The sequence below is a fragment of the Grampus griseus genome (genome assembly GCF_964374135.1).
Source record: "Grampus griseus genome assembly, chromosome: 14".
NCBI classification, from domain to species: domain Eukaryota; kingdom Metazoa; phylum Chordata; class Mammalia; order Artiodactyla; family Delphinidae; genus Grampus; species Grampus griseus.
In genome coordinates this window covers 20,141,210-20,161,147 of record NC_139008.1, presented here as the reverse complement: position 1 = coordinate 20,161,147, position 19,938 = coordinate 20,141,210, and positions in this window count along the sequence as shown.

Genomic DNA, 19,938 nt, shown 5'->3' with positions numbered 1-19,938 from the left:
GCATTGTGTTTGTTAATTATGCTTGGATTCACAGGAATTTCTCATGCGATAAATTTGATTTGCATAGACTACAAACTACAAGTGAACTGGTTTAGATAATTTGTGTGTGTGTGATGATATAAGTAATACCCATTTTAGAAACTTTGCAAAATTCAAAAAATATATATAAATAAGAAAGGAACACTCATTCATTGTTCCACCTCTTGGAAACACAGCATCTCTGTTAACATTCTGTCGTATTTCCCCCAGTGTTGTTTTTTTCCTGCGCCTATACGTCTGGTGGGTACTATGTTGAAATATTAACAATGTTTTCCCTTCCAGAGCTTCTTTTTCCCCTGACAGCCCTTCTCCTATTTGAGTGAGGCTGCTCTGAATTTATTGCCTCAGAGAAGGGATGAGGAAGCAGAAAGAGAGGGAGAGGGAGAGGGAGAGAGGGAGAGGGAGAGGGAGAGAGAGAGAGAGAGAGGGAAAGGCTCTACAAAAAGAAAAAGGGACAATGCAGTAGAGACCAGTAAGGACAAGAGATAGGACACAATGAGACCATGGGCATCTCAGGGGATGGCGGCTGGGACAGATCATGACAAGGACTCAGTGCCGTCTTGCTTCCTGGCACTATGTAAACTCTATGGAATTTAAACCCACCCTGGAGAAAAGCTGGGAGAAGCCAGATGGGAATGAATTTCTTCCACCTGGCACAAGGGAGCTTAAAATAAAAAGTTAAATTGAGTTATAAAGATAAAAAGTTACATTTATTCGCCACACCTCGGTTTGTGCTCTGCTTCTGGACACATACATAAACCAATAACGTTTCTCCATTCTAGCAAAAGAATGTGAAAAACAGAAATGGTAATGGGAAAAATATTCCAATCATGATAGATAGCAATAAAAAGAAAGTCCTTAGGAATAAATTTAACTAGAAAGGCACAGGACCTATATGAAAACTATAAAGTCTTATGAAGGCTGTAAAACAAAATGTGAACAAATAAAAAGATATGACTATGTGGGAACACTTAATGTGATTGAAATATTAATTCTCTCTACATTAAATTGTAAGTATAATGAAATTCTATTATTGCTGTAATACTAAATCTACTCCTCGGGCTTTAAAACTTGGTTAAAATTGGGACTTCCCTGGTGGTGCAGCTGTTAAGAATCTGCCTGCCAATGCAGGGGACACTGGTTCGAGCCCTGGTCCAGGAAGATCCCACATGCCATGGAGCAAATAAGCCCGTGCGTTGCAACTACTGAGCCTACACTCTAGAGACCACGTGCCACTACTACTGAAGCCCATGTGCCTAGATCCCGTGAGCTACAACTAGTGAAGCCTGCGTGCTACAATTACTGAAGTCCACGTGCCTAGAGCCCGTGCTGCGCAGCAAGAGAAGCCACCATAATGAGAAGCCCGTGCACCGCAATGAAGAGTAGCCCCCGATCGTTGCAACTAGAGAAAGCCCACGCGCAGCAACGAAGACCCAACGCAGCCATAAATAAATAAATGTATGGAAAAAATATTTGGCTAAAATAAAGATCATATATAAGAATAATGCCTGAGAATAGCCAAGAAAAGTGTGAAAATTAAGAATAATGAGAAGGGGGCTTGTCTTTCAGGGTATAAGCACATACTGTAAAAACTACAATATCAATATAATTTCAGCACAGGAGTTGACAAATAGAAAAATATGTCAGTGGGATCAAATAGAGAATCCAGAAATGTATATCCACACATTTGAGAATTTAATAAATAATAAAGATAGTATTTTAATTCATTGGAAAATTCAATAAATGCCATGGCATAATTATCCATCAGGAAGAAAGTAAATCTTTCTCACTCTTTTTTTAAAAATAGATTTTATTTTTTAGAGCAGTTTTAGGTTCATAGCAAAATTGAATGGAAGGTCCAGAGATCTCCCATATACTTCTTGCCCTTAAAATTGCAGAGCTGGCTCCATTATTTACATCCCCCACTAGAATGGTGACTTTGTTACAAGTGATGAACCTACGTTGACACATCACTATCACCCAAAGTCCACAGTTTAGGGTTCACGCTTGGGTTGTACATTCTCTTGGACAAATGTACAGTGACAGGTATACATCGTTATAGTGTAATACACCACTGTATTCTCATTGCCCTAAAAAGGCTCTGTGCTCTGCCTGTTCATCCCTCTCTCCCCTTCAATCTCTGGTAACCACTGATCTTTTTACTGTCGCCGTAGTTTTTGCCTTTTCCAGAATGTCATGTAGTTGGAATCATACAGTATGTAGCCTTTTCATAATGACCTTTTTCACTTAGTAATATGTGTTTAAGTTTCCTTAAGTCTTCTCATGGTTTGATAGGTTATTTCTTTTTAGTGCTGGATAACATTCCTTTGTCTACATGTACCACAGTTTATTTGTCCATTCACCCGGTGAAGGACAAGTTGCTTCCAAGTCTTGGCAATTATGAATAAAGCTGCTATAAACATCTGTTTGCAGATTTTCAAGTGGATCTTGTCAACTTTCTATTGAAATATATCATACAGAAAAGTGAACAAATCATAGGTCATACAGTGAACACATTTGTTTAACCTGTACATAGATCAAGAAACAGAATATGACCAGCAACCCCACAAGGTCCCTTATACCCCATTCTAAGAACAACATCTACCCTGACTTCTAACACCATAAATTAATTTTGCTTATTTTTGATATTTATATAAATAGAATCAGACCATATATTCTCTTCTGTGTCTGGTTTCTTTTTCAATAATATTTTTGTGAGATTGTCCATGTCATCAAGTGTAGTTGTAGTTCACTCTCATTGCTGTATTACATTGTATGAATATACCACAATTTATCCATCCTAGTGTTGATGGGAATTAGGATTTTTTTCCCCTACCAGTTTTTGGATATGATGGAGTGCTATGAATATTCTTGCACATGTCTTTTGGTGAACATATCTATGCATTTCTGCTGCGTGCATACTTAGGAGCAGAACTTCTAGGTCATAGGATATATATATGTTCATCTTCTGTAGATTTTGCCAAACAACTTTCCAGAGTGGTTGTACCAGCTTACATTTGGTGGTGGTGGTGGGTAGTTTCTTTTGTGATACAGAAAATATAGAAGCTGTAAAAGAAAAAAGAAAAAAAATGTATACTTAAAATATATAAAAAATTTTAAAAACTTAGAAGGGCAAAATATACCATAAACAAACATCAGAAGTATTGGCAACACAGAATATAAAGACTAACATGTATAATAACAAACTGCTCCTATAAATTGACAAGAAAAAGACAAACAACCAAAAAATATACAAAGGCTATGAATAGGCTCTTACATAAGATGAACTCCAAATGTGTGAAAATGTGCCCAAAAACACTACCAGTCAGAGAAATGCAAAAACAAGATTTTTAAAAAGTAACAAGTATATTGCTTTATGTCCATAAATTTGCAAAAATTAAAAAGAAGTCCACGGTAATGACAGAATGTTGGTAATTGCTGAAGCTGAGTTGTGAGTATTTGGGGGCTCATTATACTATTGTGTTTGGTTTCAAGATGTTTGAAAATGTCCATGATAAAAAGAAAATCCTCAAACAAACAAAAATAAGAAGGCAAAGCCCACTGCTGCCAGGGATTTGGGGAAGAGCATACTCTCATATGGGGTTGGCAGAAATGTAAATTGTTACAGACTTTTTTGGATGCAATCTGGAAACATTTGTTTAAAATAAAAATTGCATAATCCCTTTGACCTGAAAAACCCATTCTCAGGATCTTTCCCGTAAAAATAAAAGATCTTTATATAAAATTATTTTTTGAATATATTTTTAAAAGTTTATAATGGTAGAGATATAAGAGTGCTTATTGGAACATTGTTCTTAGTACAAACCAGTAGAAACAAAGCAAGTAGCCTTCAACTGAAGTACAGCTGACCTAGTTACAGAACATTTGTACTTTGGAGTATTATGCAGCCACTAAAAACAATAGAGTGTATTTATTAACTCAGAAAGCTTTTTAAGAATAGCAAGATGCAGAAAGATCATTATAGGAACCGATTATTTTTGTAAAACCATGTGTATGTATATATGTAAGTTATTTTATATGAATATGGATAAAAATACAGAATGCAATATATTAGTTTGTTAACAAGGATTTGTGGTATGCTAGAGATGGTATGTTATGCTAAGAAAGGGGTAAAACCAGCAAAAAATAAAAAAATTAAAGCTGCTTGAAGAATATCACTATGTATCTACCCCATTTACATAAAAGCAGATGTATATATGTGCGGTGTGTGTATGCATTAATGTGCATTTAAGTCCTTGCCCAAATGAAATAGCTGTTTATATATTACGCAGAGCCATTTTAATCCCCATGTTTCCACACTTTGTCAGTTCTGTACATAACTCAGCACTAGAATGCCTTCACAAACAAAATAGGAGTCTCCTTTTCATCTTGATGATGAAAATACTACTTTTGAAAAAATATATGACCCTCTCCTTGCTTCACATATAGGATCTTACCTACTCTGTCAACTAACTAGCAAGGAAGGTTTTGTTCTCATTCTACAGATGAGCAAACTAAGTTTCAGAGAGGTTAAGTAAAATTTGCCCAAGTTCACAAAGCTAGTGAGTGAAGAGGCAGTGATTCAAACCCAGCTTTGTCCCTGAGTCTCCGAACTTAACTCTCTTATACTTCCTTTCCCTTGTCCTTCTCTCGACGTGTTTTTCTGTGGATTCATCTGGTCTAGATAAAGGAGCCACCAAGGCATATGGGCCTGTGATGACCCAGGTAGAAGCAATCCTCGTTGTTCATTTGCCCGCTGGCTCCCTGGCAGACTCCATTAGGGTTTCAGGCTAAAGCCCCAGTTGGGACTCCCGTGCCAGAGCTTGGTCCCTACATCTCCCCCGGGAAACTTGTGGCTCCACAACTCCTCCGGGGACTCACCCACGCTCAGATTTAGCGCTCAGTTATTTCTCTATTTCCTCCCGCCCTGGGTTGTGAGTAACCAACCGCCCCCTAGACGAAGAGAGGTGGGTAAGCGCCCTAGACTGGGTATGGGAGCAGCATTCCAAGTCCTGTAGGAGGAGCGTTCTGTCTGTGCCTCACGAGAGGCCTCTAGTGGTAATACTTCAAACTGCAGGCTTACTATTCCATAGGCGTAATCTACTATGCAGGCAAACCGGTTCAGCTGTTGGAAGTCGGGGTGTAGGTTATCCACCGAGGGTTCTGAGGGAAAGAGGCCAGGGAGGACGCACGAGGGAGTCGTCTCGGGATCTGGTCATGTTGTGTTTTTGCTTCTTACGGGTGCTGGTTGCATACTTCTTTGTGTGTATTTCATTGATGTGCTGGAGTCAGTTCATGAGAGCCGACTGTTACATTTTCTGGAATTTTGAGAGCTGTCAGTTAATCACAACCATTGTAAAAAAAAATTAAATGATATAAATTTACAATGAACTATATTTTATTTAAGACAAACGTAATAAATACTCAAGACTCATCACTTCTTAATTGTCTTCCTGTTCTCTCTGCCCTTGAGATCACCTACATCTACGGTATCTGTATGGTGGAACTACCACACATGGTTGCTACCAGCCTCGAAGCATCCCAACTCCATGCTCAGCGACATCACTTTAGCAACTTGTAATCAGCCACAGCAGGAGTATTTACACCATGGAAATAAGCCGACGCTACAAACCAGACTTGATTTATTGTTTTGTTGATTGCCTAGACTTAAGAAAGTGAGAAAGAAAAGGTACATAGTGCATATTGTTTGAAAGCGTTCTGTGTCTGTGAATGGCATAAAAGAAATCAAGGAAATAGTCTTCTTCCTATTTGGAATGTATTATCTGATTCAGCCAAGAAATCGCTCACATCACTGAAGAATGAGTGGAGTTTCAATTTCTCTCCTGGGACTCGTTTATAGTGCAGAATCTGGAAACGTGTTAGAATGACAAATTCTTGGCCTTGGCCCCAGACCTATTGTGTCAGAAATTCTGTGGGTGAGGCCCAGCAACTTGTGTTCTAGCAAACCCTCCAGATGATTTTGAGGCACACTAGGGTTCGAGAACCACTGGTCTAAGTGTGTAAGATGTCACTTGCTCAGAGAGCAGATACACCCCACAGATAGTAGATTTATCTCTCCACCTCACCCCCAGAATAAGAGGGGATTAACCACTTGATGAGGGATTTCTCCCAGGAATTTGAAGATCAGGGGTGGGGAAATTAGGACAATTGGCATCTTGGCAAAGCTAAGAAAACAAGAAAGCTTTTCCTCTCTCTTCTTCCTTCTATCTTCTTTGCCTGCACACTTTCCCTTTGGTTGGTCATAGCAACATGAGTTGAGATGTTCGGATCAGGGATCTTGCTGTGGGGTTGGCAAATGCTACTTTAAGAAAGAGTCAATGATTTGATTTTAAGCTGCTGCTGTAGTCACTTCTGGTTCTAATATTTGCTTGTATTTTCTAAATTTTGGGGTGTAATGCTGGTCCTGAGATATCCTTCTGGATCCTATTGACTTCTAGAATTTTGGAAAAGTGAGACGGGTGAGATGCTCGTTGAAATAAATAACCTGATTGTGGAGGTGCTGATGGACCATCATGATCCAAGCCAGCTCCTGAAAAGGAAAACAACCGACCTGAATGAATCCTTCCAGCCCATCAAGACAGGGACTGGGAGGAATGAGAAGGGAAAGATAGAGAACAACAACGACAATGGTAAAGATACTGAGAGTCTGAGGTGTGCCAGGCCACCATACAAGGGTATTACATAGTTATTGACTATATTCCCCACACTGTACATTCCATACCCAGGACTCATTTATTTTGCAACTGGAATTTTGTATCTCTTAATCTCCCTCACCTATTTCTTCCCCCCTCACCCCGGTCCTCTCTTGCATCCACCTGTAGGAATGATTTATTTTTTTTGCGGTACGCGGGCATCTCACTGTGTGGCCTCTCCCGTTGCGGAGCACAGGTCCCGGATGCGCAGGCTCAGCGGCCATGGCTCACGGGCCCAGCCGCTCCGCGGCAGGTGGGATCTTCCTTGACTGGGGCACGAACCCGTGTCCCCTGCATCAGCAGGCAGACTCTCAACCACTGCGCCACTAGGGAAGCCCAAGAATGATTTTTATAGTTACCTTTTCTTGCCCCCTTGCCTGACAAGAGGCTTGGTTTTAAGTCTTTGAGTTACCCTGAGAAAGGAGGAAGGTGGCTGGCCTCGAGTGGAGCCCAAGAACCCTCTCCACCCCTGTCCTCCCGGTGGAAGGGTTTTGAAGTTCGGACTTTGACCAGATTATTTCACTTTTGTTTCTTCTCATTCATGGCTTTGTACGGTTCCTCTTTCATCTCCCTTGAGGCTGGTGTGGTAGAGACCTGGGGCTGCTTCCTGCTGTGTGTGTGTGTGCGTGCATGTGTGTGTGTGTGTGTGTGTGTGTGTGTATGCATGGATATGTGTGTGGTGTGTATGTGTATGTATATGTGTAAGTGTGTGTGTGTGTGTGTGTGTGTGTGGTTTAGAAAATTTTGGCTCTAGATACATTTTGTTTTAAATTTTTATTGGAGTATAGTTACTTTACAGTGTTGTTTCTGCTGTACAGCAAAGTGAATCAGCCATACGTATACATATAGCCACTGTTTTTTAGATTTCCTTCCCATTTAGGTCACCATAGATCATTGAGTAGGGGTCCCTGTACTAAACAGTAGGTTCTCATTAGTTATCTATTTTATACTAGGTAGCTCTTTGATAAAAAATCTTTTGCCCCTGGATTCATCCTTCCTCATCGTTAAAATCGTGGGAACTAGTCTAGAGGAGGTTAAGGGTGGCTACAAAACCTACGTACAGCAGGGGGCAGTAGAGTGTAGTGATTAAAAGTGTGGGCTTTGCTGCGGTAGTTGGGTTTGACTTTGGCTTCAGCCAGTCAAACCCAACATCTGTGATCATACACCTCTCTAAATGAGAAAACATTTTTTCACTTTTTATTTTATATTGCAGTATAGCTGATTAACAATGTTGTGTTAGTTTCAGGTGTACAGCAAAGTGATTCAGTTATACATATACATGTATCTATTCTTTTTCAAATTCTTCTCTTATTTAAGTTGTTACAAAATATTGAGCAGAGTTCCCTGTGATATACAGCAGGTCCTTGTTGGTTATCCATTTTAAATACAGTGTGTGCATGTCAATGAGAAAGTTTTTGAATATGAGCCCTCAAATAAGGGTAAAATAACTGATAAATTATAGTCGTAATTCCTGTCCTTATAGAAGTATGTACTATAAAATATAACAAAGTTGAAATTAGAAATGGAGAAAAATGGTGAAAACAACTTTTAAAAACGCTTTGTTAAGGTGTAATTGATTATAAACTGCACATATTAAAAGCACACAATTTTATAAGTTTTGACCTCTGTATACACCCATGAAATCGTCACCAATCAAGATAGCAAACAGAGCCATCATACCCCAGAATTACCTCGCGTCCCATCCTCCTTCCCATCCTCCCTGCTCCCTGACCCCCTGATCTGCTTTCTGTCACTATAGATTAGTTTGCAGTTTGTGGAGTTTAGTATAAATGGCATTAAACAGCATTTACTTTTTTGGGGGGAGTCTGGCCTCTTTCACACAGCATAATTATTTTGTTTCAAGATAATTAAGGATGAAATACACTTTTAAAATAATATTTTGGGGCTTCCCTGGTGGAGCAGTGGTTGAGAATCTGTCTGCTAATTCAGGGGACACGGGTTCGAGCCCTGGTCTGGGAGGATCCCACATGCCGCGGAACAACTAGGCCCGTGAGCCACAACTACTGAGCCTGTGCGTCTGGAGCCTGTGCTCCGCAGCAAGAGAGGCCGCGATAGTGAGAGGCCCGCGCACCGCGATGAAGAGTGGCCCCCCGCTTGCCACCGCTAGAGAAAGCCCTCACACAGAAACGAAGACCCAACACAGCAGAAATAAATTAATTAATTAATAAACTCCTACCCCCAACATCTTCTTAAAAAAAAAAAATTTTGTTTATTTCCTGGTATGAAATATTTTGTTCTCAGATTGTAGAGGTTTGTCTTCATGTTCTGGATGCTAGATTTTTTCCCCCTTTTACATTGAATTAAAACAATTTTTTAAATTAAATTTTTGAACAGGGAATACATTCTAACCAGATAAAAAGGTAAAGTTAAAAGTCCCCCTTCAACTGCTAGCACCCTTCAACCTAAATTGCACTGTGTCCTCCCACCTTCCAAGTCATCACTTTGATTAGTTTCTTAGGTGTCTTCAAGATTTACTTATGCAAATATGAATAAATATGTGCATATATATATTTGTATTCTCCCAGCTTTTTACAGAAAAGATAGCATGTTTATTCACAGTGATACACACTGTTCTGCCGCTCGCTTTTTTAACTTGATCTATCTTGGCAATCTCTCTCTATCTGCTTGTTGGAAGTTGTTTTTTTTTTTTTTTTCCCCACAGTTTCATTGTGTTTCATGGTTCTGTGATTTATTACCTGATGGATACTTGGGTGGTTTACAGGTTTGTTTGTTTGTTTGTTTTTGCTGGGAAAAACAATGCTACATCAAATAACCTTGTGTACACCCCATTTTACAAGTGTGCAAATGTATTTGTAGGGTGAATTTTTAGATGTTGGATTGCTGGGCCAGGAGCGTACAATTTATAACTTTGATAGATAGCGCCTGCATGACCTTCACAGAGGTTATGCCAATCAACACACCCACCTGCGGTGGAGGACTGTGCCTATTTCCCTATAGTTTCACCAACAGTGTTTATCCAACTTTTGGATTTTTTTCCAATCTCAAAAATGAAAAATGGTATCTCAGGTTAGTTTTAATTTGCATGTATCTTCATGAGACTCTAGTTGAACTGGATGCTTAGTTTTTAATTGTCTTGCTGATTGTGATGGTTTCATAACATTATTACCTAACATCGCAAGGCATGAAACATGACAAGTGCCTAGATTTGTGGTTTTCCTGAGTTTTCCATGAGCATGGAGATGCTTGTAAGTGTTGAGATTCTGATTCACTGGAGTTGCATCAAATGTGTGTTTACTTAACTTATTTGAATCCAATTATATACCCAGAGAAGAGGGAAAAGAATAATTTAAGTGGTGTTGTCATGAGATGAGGAAGATTATCCATCAGAGGGTATACAGCACTCTTTATTCCTTATCCCATCATAGGACATATAGCATTCAACTAGTTGTATCATACAAGGTCATAGGCAAAAAACCCATGTATACTAAGGTTCATGGTAATTTTGCCTGTTCTTGCTTTTTGAATTACGTGTTGACCTAGGAACTGGATTTGCTGCCTAAGCGTGGTCTATTGTCCTGGTTAAGAGAGTCTGTTTCCCTTAATTCTCAGCATGTAAATATTACATGGTCTGATGAGACAGTATGCTAAATTCTTTGTCTCATGGCTTCTGCTGCTGAGAGAGGAATTACTAGTGTATTTGTGTGAGACTAACTGGCAATGTGTATTTGGCATCACACCTTGTGGTTTAGGGAGAGCAAAGGTAAATGTGGAAAATGCTTTTGGGGCACAGGTCTCACGTGTCATTCTTTCCTTGGAATTGCCTCACAGTATCTGCAAAAGGAGTGGACCTAGGGAGTCATGTTTGCCTCGACGTGACCAAGACTCTTAGGCCACAGCTGAGTGGACCAGGTATGGATACCTGACCCCAGTTAAGGCTTAAAATCTAAATTAATGACGGGAATGTTTGGGAGCATTGGAACTGTGATCTACTGTAGGATTTGGGCCAGAGCTGATGCCATGGAACCCAAAGTCAAGGACAGGTCTAAATTATGAAGGAGACAGACACTAGGAGCCTTTCAGAGGATGCTGACCTGCAGAGGGAAGTGAGGATACACAGTAGGAGAAAAGCAGAGACGGGAGGTGATTTGCCCCAGAGAGAAAAAAAAACAGGTTGTTGGGGAGCTGAACTTCCCACTCTAGGTTCCCATGAGATTCCTCGAATCCTGACACTAAAACTCCTTTTCTTTAAGCATTTCATTTCCTTTCAACAAGTCCTGAGCATTTGAATTATAAATGTTTAAGATGCTTAGACAATGCTGGCGGAAGTGTAGAATCATCTCCAACACTTTGGAAAAGAGTTTGATTTTATCTCCTCAAGTTGGATATTCACATATTCTGTGACGCAGCAATTTCACCAAGAAAAACTTCTTCACCAAGAAAAACTCCTGCAAGTATAAACTGGAAACATGCACAAGGATGTTTGCACCAGCATTGTTTATAAGAACTGAAATCTGGAGGCCCATCAATGGGAGAGCGGATAGATAAACTTTGGCAAAGTCAGGCTATGAATGTTAGCGGTCAAAACAATAACTTACAGGGACTAAACAATGTGGCTGAACATAAGCCGTATAATATTAAGTGAAAAAAGCGCACGGCCGGGACTGTGTCTATTTTGTTCCCAACTCTAACCCCCTCATCCAGCACATGCCTGCTCAGTAGATATTTCTCAACTGAATAAATTGGTGGAGCAGTTTCCTGGGGAGAACTGTCGTTTAAGTCCACCAGACCATGGGGACACATTTGCTGCGACTTCTCTCCCAGCCTCTCATTCCTCACTTTTCTCACCCATTTTGTCCCTTTCTTCTGCTCTGTCTCTTTCCCTCACCTTTTCTTCTTTTTGGGCAGGAGATGACCCAGTCCCAGTTTTTAGTTTTGTTGACATTTGTCACTGGCTGTGGGTCCTTTGACTCAGCTTCTGATTTAATGGCCTGAGGTTGGGTCCCCAGCATCTGGCATTTAAAAAAATACCACGTGGGGCTTCCCTGGTGGCGCAGTGGTTGAGAATCTGCCTGCCAATGCAGGGGACACGGGTTCGAGCCCTGGTCTGGGAGGACCCCACATGCCGTGGAGCAACTGGGCCCGTGAGCCACAACTACTGAGCCTGCGCGTCTGGAGCCTGTGCTCCGCAACAAGAGAGGCCGCGACAGTGAGAGGCCCGCGCACCGCGATGAAGAGAGGCCCCCGCTCGCCGCAACTAGAGAAAGCCCTCACACAGAAACGAAGACCCAACACAGCCAAAAGTAAATTAAAAAAATAATTTAAAAAAAAACATACCACGTGGTTCTAATGTGCAGCCAGACTTGCCCATTTGCTTTGCTGGTGTTTTTATTTTTTGTTGTTGTTTTGTAGGCGCATGTGATGAAACCTTGGCCAATGAGATGTATGGTGAAGTCTGTTGAGGGAGGCTTCTGGAACAGAGCCCTTTCTGTTAGGAGGAACGCCTGTTTTCCATGTATCTTTCCCTGTGTGTGCGTAAACATCTCGGGAAGAGTCACATGAAAGAGGGGCCACAGTAGTTACCTCTGGGGTTGAGGAATGGGAGATGGGAGCTTTCAGGAGAAGCCTCACTGTCATGCAGGAATACCAGCGACCAAGCCTTGGGTATTGTCCCAAGATGCCTCCAGCTCTCGGGGTGCCCGAAGAGTGTGGGGTTCAGTGGAGAGATGGGGCGAATGGCCTCAGCCTGGACTCTGGGCCACACTTCACTGCTGGGCCCGACACAACCTGAGCTCAGAGGTGCACGAAACTCCCCACCCACCGGGGACACTGCTTCCTGAGTCTGCCTACAACCACGGGATCCAGTGAGGACAAGACATCACCCACCCTCTCCTTCGTCTTCCATTCCCTCCTGGTCCCCCCTCCCTGCTCAATCTCACTTCTCTGTTCTGTAAGGTTCTGCGTTAGGCCAGGTTCCTAGAAGCAGAACCAGAGACGGGGACTCTTGTTCAACTGATTTATTGAGCGTGAGGGAAGTGGGGTAGGGCAGAGAATACAAGTGGAGGCAAGAATGTGATCTCAGCTGAAGGCCAGCTTCTTTCTGATCCCACAGAGAAGCTCTGGAGCACAAATTCACCACAGAGCAAATCCCACCTGGGGGCAAAGGGGCTGCTCTGTGTGCCACTGGCCGAGCTCGGTCCTGGAGTGTGTGTGTGTATGTGTGTGTAACCTCTCATCAAGGGCGGCTCATTTTTGACCGAGGGCAGTTTCCAGAAAGGGGGCGCTTCATGATGAGTTACCAGCCAATACTCCTGGCAGCTGGGGGTTGGGTACACTGGCAGGGGAAGGGGACCTGCACAGGGGATCCAGAGGAGACGCTGTGGTTCTCCCTTCGTGGATGCGGAAAGACAGAGAGGAAGATAGGCGGTGTGTGTATGAGAGAGGGAGACAGAGAGAGAGAGATACACTGTCACACGCTAGACAAAGATTCTTTTATATTATCACTTGCAAAGGACTTAGCCTGCCCCTTGAGTCCTTTCTCAGCCTAAGAGGCAGAGGGAAAGGACATTCTCATAAAAAGACAGCTTTGTTGAGGTGTAATTCACATATCATTTAATTCATCCATGTGGAGCGTACCATTCAATGGTTTCTAGTGTATCCACAGAGTGGTGCAACCACCACCACAATCAGTTTTAGAACTTTTCGCCATCCCAACAAGAAGCCCTGTGCCCTTTATCAGTCACTCTCCACGTCCCCTGGACACCCACACCCCATCCCCAGACAACAACAAATCTGCTTCTGTCTCTATGGATTTGCCTGTTTTGAACATTTCATACAAATGGAATCATATAACACGTGGTCTTTTGTGTCTGGCGTCTTTCACTTAGCATAATGTTTGCAAGGTTCATCCGTGCTGTAGCATGTATTGGGTACTTCATTTCTTTTTATTGCTGAATAATATTCCATTGTGTGGATATACCATATTTTATTTATTCATCAGTTGTTTCCACCTTTAGGTGTGGGGTGAACATATATTTTCATTTCTCTTCTATGTACCTAGGAGAGGGATTCCTGGGTCAACCAGTCATTTTTGCACTGTTCTTGTGACGGCTTCTGCTAAGTTCTGGACAGCTGTCCAGAACTGGACTACTTCATGACTTTTTGCAAACCTGATTCCTTTTTTTTTTAAATTTCATTAATTATTTTTGGCTGCGTTGGGTCTTTGTTGCTGCGTGCGGGCTTTCTCTACTTGTGGCGAGCAGGGGCTACTATTTGTTGCAGTGCACGTGCTTCTCATTGCGGTGGCTTCTCTTATTGCAGAGCACGGGCTCTAGGCACGCGGGCTTCAGTAGCTGTGGCACGCAGGCTCAGTAGTTGTGGTGCATGGGCTTAGTTGTTCTGCAGCATGTGGGATCTTCCCGGACCAGGGCTCGAACCCATGTCCCCTGCATTGGCAGGCGGATTCTCAACCACTGCACCACCAGGGAAGTGTCCCAAACTTGATTCTTCAGCCTTCTTCCCCGCAAATGAGTTTGGCTTTCATTCTGAGAGTTCCTCCCCAAAGGAACAAAACTGTCCTGAAGGTCTCTGAGAACAATGGCTTTGTACTCTTGGGTTGAAGCCAATGTTTCCATTAGCATCCATTAGGTTTTGAGGCACTCCAGACAGTATGCCCCCACTCAGTTCTGGTTTGTTTCAGTCTTCATGCAAAATTCTAGTTTTCCTGGAGAACTCTGAAGAGAGAGCATATCAGTCTTTTACTGAGCACAGTCTGTAAAGAACGCAGAAGTTAAAATCTAGAGCAGATTAGCAAACAATGGCCTGTGGGCTAAACCCAGCCTGTTGCCTCTTTTGGTATGAGCCACAGCTAAGAGTAGATTATACATTTTGAGATCATTGAAAAAAAAGGAATAATATTTTTTGATGCAAGGAAATGAAATGAATTTCAAATTTTAGTGTCCATAGGTAGTTTTATTGGAACACAAACATGTCCATTTGTTTAAGCATTGTCTACGGCTGCTTTTGCACTACACCAGCAGAATTGTGTAGTTGTGACAGAGACTGAAGGATACACAAAGCCTAAAATATTTACTATCAAGCCCTTTACAGAAGAAGTGTGCCAACCCTTGATGCAGCCAAGACCCTACACTGCCCTGTAGCACCCAGCCTGGCATTAGTAAGCAAGAGGGGAGATGGGTGTTTTCAGTCCTCATTTTGAAAAGCACTCCATACACGCAATCCCCAAGTTTACCTATGACTATCCACATTTGAACCAGGAACTCCAGTTTATGCATATTATACTGACCCTTATTACCAGACTCATGCTCTTCACTTAGCTGGAAAACCACACTCCTGATTTTCCTTCTACTTCACTCGCCACTCCTTCTCAATCTCCTTTACCAATTCTTTTTCTCTTCCCAAGTTCTAAATGTTGGAGGATCCCCAGTGATTAGCCCTGGGCCTCCTTCTCTCCTTCCTTCATTCACATCACAGATGATCTTATCCAGTTTCATAGTTTTAATACCATCTATACACTGATAATTCCCACATGTATAGTCCTGTCAATTCCTCAAGGAAATATAAGAATGATAAATGCATATGCACCAAACAACAGAGCTCCCAAATATATGAAGCAAACGTTGACAGACTTGAAGGAAGAAATAGACAGTTCTATAATAATTTGAGACTTCAATATCTCACTTTCAATATTGGATAGAACATCTAGACAGAAGATGAATAAGGAAATAGACGACTTGAAAGACACTGTAAACCAACTAGATCAAACAGGCATATATAGAACGCTCTACCCAACAACAGCAGAATACACCTTCTTCTCAAATGCACAGGGAACCTTAGTCCACAAAAGAAGTCTCAGTAAATTTAAAAATATTGAAATTGTGCAAAGTATCCTTTCTGACTGCCATGGAATGAAACTAGAAATCAATAAGAGAAGAAAACTGGAAAATTAACAAATATGTGGAAGTTAAACAACACACTCAAAACAATCAATAGGTCAAATAAATCGCAGAGGAAATTAGAAAATACTTTGAGATGAATGAAAATAAAAACACAGGATAGCAAGTATATAACACTTGTCCCAACTTCTATTTTGAAATCCAAACTCCCATACCCAGTTAACTACTTAACATCTTTACTAGGATGTATAACCAGCAGCTCAAGGACTTTAAAATTTTCTCCCGTTGATCTGTACTCTTTTCCCTCCATTCACAATCTCGGCTAATGGTGGCCTCCTGTTGTTTACTACCAAATCCTTGGAATTATCCTTGACTCCTCTCTTTCTCTCACACTTTACATCCAATACATAAGCAAATATTGTGGACTCTTCTTTCGAAATAGGACCCAAATTTGACCCCTTCTCACCACTTCCACTTGTGGCACACTGATTCACCATTGTCTTCTGCCTGAATTTTTGCAGTAGTCTCCCAGCTTCCACTTTGCCCTAGTTAAGTCTACTCATAACAGCCAGAGTGATTCTCCATCTTTTTTTTTTTTTTTTTGGAGTTGATTTCTTATTTATTTATTTTTGGCTGCATTGGATCTTTGTTGCTGTGAGTGGGCTTTCTCTAGTTGCCACGAGAGGGGACTACTCTTCGTTGCGGTGCACGGGCTTCTCATTGTGGTGGCTTCTCTTGTTGCAGAGCATGGGCTGTATGTGCCCAGGCTTCAGTCATTGTTGCATGTGGGCTCAGTAGTTGTGGCTTGCAGGTTCTAGAGTGCAGGCTCAGTAGTTGTGGCGCATGGGCTTAGTTGCCCTGTGGCATGTGGGATCTTCCCGGACCAGGGCTCAAACTCGTGTCCCCTGCATTGGCAGGCGGATTCTTAAGCACTGCACCACCAGGGAAGCCCCCCTCATTCTCCATCTTAAACCCTACCGTGATGTCCCCTCACACTTAAAATAAAACTTGTGACCTAAAAGACTCTGCAAGACCCTGTAAGACATGACTCTTGCCTACTTGAAGTTCCTGACCTATATCCTTGCCATCTTGACCACATCAAATGTACAAATAGTCTCTTGTTTTAATGCATACTTCTTTTATTTTTTTTTTATTTTTTTTTTCTAGAGACAATATGTACTTTTAAACTTTGTGAGGTTGGTCATCTTCTTATGCTATTTACCATTTCTATTTCACATCTTATCCCATTTTTTCTAATGAGAGGTGTGGGGATTTTTGGTTTTCCTTTTTGTTGTCTTATCATTTTCCTTTTGATTTTTAAGATATCTTTGTATTCTAAGGAAATTATCTTTAGTCTTTTATATAGACTGAATATTTCCCCAGCTAGTCTTTTTTTTTTTTTTTTTTTTTTTTTTTTTTTGGTGGTACGCGGGCCTCTCACTGTTGTGGCCTCTCCCGTTGCGGAGCACAGGCTCCGGACGCGCAGGCTCAGCGGCCATGGCTCACGGGCCCAGCCGCTCCGCGGCATGTGGGATCTTCCCGGACCGGGGCACGAACCCGTGTCCCCTGCATCGGCAGGCGGACTCTCAACCACTGCGCCACCAGGGCAGCCCCCCCCCCCCAAGTCTTTTTGACTTTGAGATCTCTATCTCTCTGTGAATCGCCATACAGAGATTTTAATTTTCACATAGTCAAATTAGCCAATCTTTTCTCTATGCTTTCTGTGCTTCGGTTCATGTTTACAAAGGCCTTCAAGTTCAAGACTATAACAACATTTAAAATTTCTTCTAGTATTGTATAGTTTCACTTTGCATTTAAACCTTTATTCTATCTGGTATTAATTTTGGTATGTGAAGGTAGGGATACAGCTTTATTTTTTTCCCCAAAAGACAGATGTCCCTGATGACATTTACTGAGTAATTCACATTTCCCCCATTGATTTGAGATGTCACTTTTATCACATGTCAAATTCCCACATGTATTTGGGTCTGTTTCTGACTTTCTTGTCTGTTTCTTTTCTGTCTATTCCTGCCCTATTACGTCATAGCTCATTGTAACTTTATAATACATTTAAAAATCTGTTAGAATTAGTTTGCCCTCGTTACTTTTTACTTTCCAGAGTTTTTCAGGCTATTCTTGGCTTTTGTCTTTAAACAGCTTTACTGAGATATAATTCACATAGCATATAATTCACTGTTTAAAGTGTACAATTCAAGAGATAAATATATTCACATATACGTGTAACCATCACCACAATTTTAGAATGTTTTCATCACCTCAAAAATAAACTCTGTACCCTTTACCTACAACCCCCTTTCCCACTGGCCCCCCCAGTCTTAAGCGACAACTAATTTACTTTCTGTCTCTACAAATTTCCTATTCTTGACATTTCATGTTATAATATTATATGTGGTCTTTTGGGGCTGGTTTATTTTACTTTACAGAGTTCATCCGTATTGCGGCATGTATTAGCACTTCATTCCTCCTTATGGCTGAATAGTATTCCATTGTAATGGATATATCACATTTTATTGACTCATTAATCAGTAGACATTTGGATTCTTTCCACATAGTAGCTATTGTGAATAATGCTGCTATCAACATTCATGCACAAGTTTTTGTTTTAACACCTGTCTTCAATTCTTTTGGGTATATACCTAGCAGTGGAATTGCTCGTATGGTAATTCTGTTTAACTTGCTGAGAAATCTCCAAACTGTTTTCCACAGCAGCTGCACCATTTTACATTTCTACTAGCAATGGGTTCCAATTTCTCCACATCATGGCCAAAACTTGTTATTTTCCATTGTTTTGTTTTGTTTTAAATTCTAGCCAGTCTAGTGGGTGTGAAATGAAATCTCATTGTCGTTTTATTTGTATTTCCCTAATGACTGATGATATTGAGCATCTTTTTATGTGCTTCGCGGTCATTTGCATATCTTTGGAGAAATGTCAATTTAAGACTTTTTTGGCTCACTTAAAAATTGGGTTATTTGGAAACCCCAAATTTTAGCTGGGCATATGGCCACCCAGTACTACAGGAGTGCCCATCCTCCTCTGCAGCTAGGCTGGTTATGTGACTAAGCTCTCCCTCCAGAATGGAATGGGAAGCAATTTGCATGACTTCTAGGATACTTCCTAGGAGGGAGAGGCAGGCTCTTTTCTCTGCTTCTCCCTCTGTCCTGCTGGTGGGAACGTGAGCTCTGAGGCTGGAGGTCCATCCTGGCCTGCGTCCATCCTGGATGAGGGCAATGTCCCTGGGATGATAGAGCATCAAGGGAGAGGAGCTTCCTGGAGCAGCCCTGCCAGGCCAGCCCTGGACTGTCTGCCTCCAGACCCAAACATGAGAGAGCTGCCAACTTCTGCCTGCGACTCTTATGTGGAGGCTCTTTGTTACAACAGCTGAACGTTATCCTAACCAGGACAGCTGTCTTGGAGGGGACTTTTCTGTGCGGTTCCTTTGGGTCGGGTTGCTCCAAGAACCACAGCTGTCTGAAATTCTCAGCTCCCTCTTCCACGTGAGCCAAGCTCAGCTCCAGCCCACTCTCCTTTCCAGGTGCTCTTTGGAAATCTAATGTGTGAAGATCATTGCTCCCAACTAAACAAGCCTGGAGCTAATATCTTCCAGGGGCATTGTCTTATTCTTTCCTCCCACACTTGTGCACCCACCCCCACTCTCTCCCAAAGAGGCAGCCTGTTTTGAAATATGCTTTCCCTGTGGATATCTGTAGATTCTAATTAAATAACTCAGGAAACAGGCCACCTTGTGTGTGGTGTAACTTGACTCTTGCTAGAAAGATGTTTGGAAGGTGTAAGTCCCCTGTTAAGCTGACAAATTTAAAAGCTTAATTTGAAAAACTAACCAAATTCCCCTTGCAGTATGAGGGCAGAAAGGGGGCTTGGTCAAGCCTTCTTGTCCTGAGCTCTCAGCATGAGGACACAGATATTTGGACTTCCCAGGTATCTGGACTTGTTATATAATTTCTTATATGCCCTCCACTCTTATGGAACCTGCAATGTTATGGGGAAAAGGAGCTCTAACATATATTAAAATGTGAAACTCTGGGCTTCCCTGGTGGCGCAGTGGTTGAGAGTCCGCCTGCCGATGCAGGGGACACGGGTTCGTGCCCCGGTCCGGGAAGATCCCACATGCCGCGGAGCGGCTGGGCCCGTGAGCCATGGCTGCTGAGCCTGCTCATCTGGAGCCTGTGCTCCGCAACGGGAGAGGCCACAACAGTGAGAGGCCCGCGTACAGCAAAAAAAAAAAAAAAAAAAAAAAAAAAAAAATGTGAAA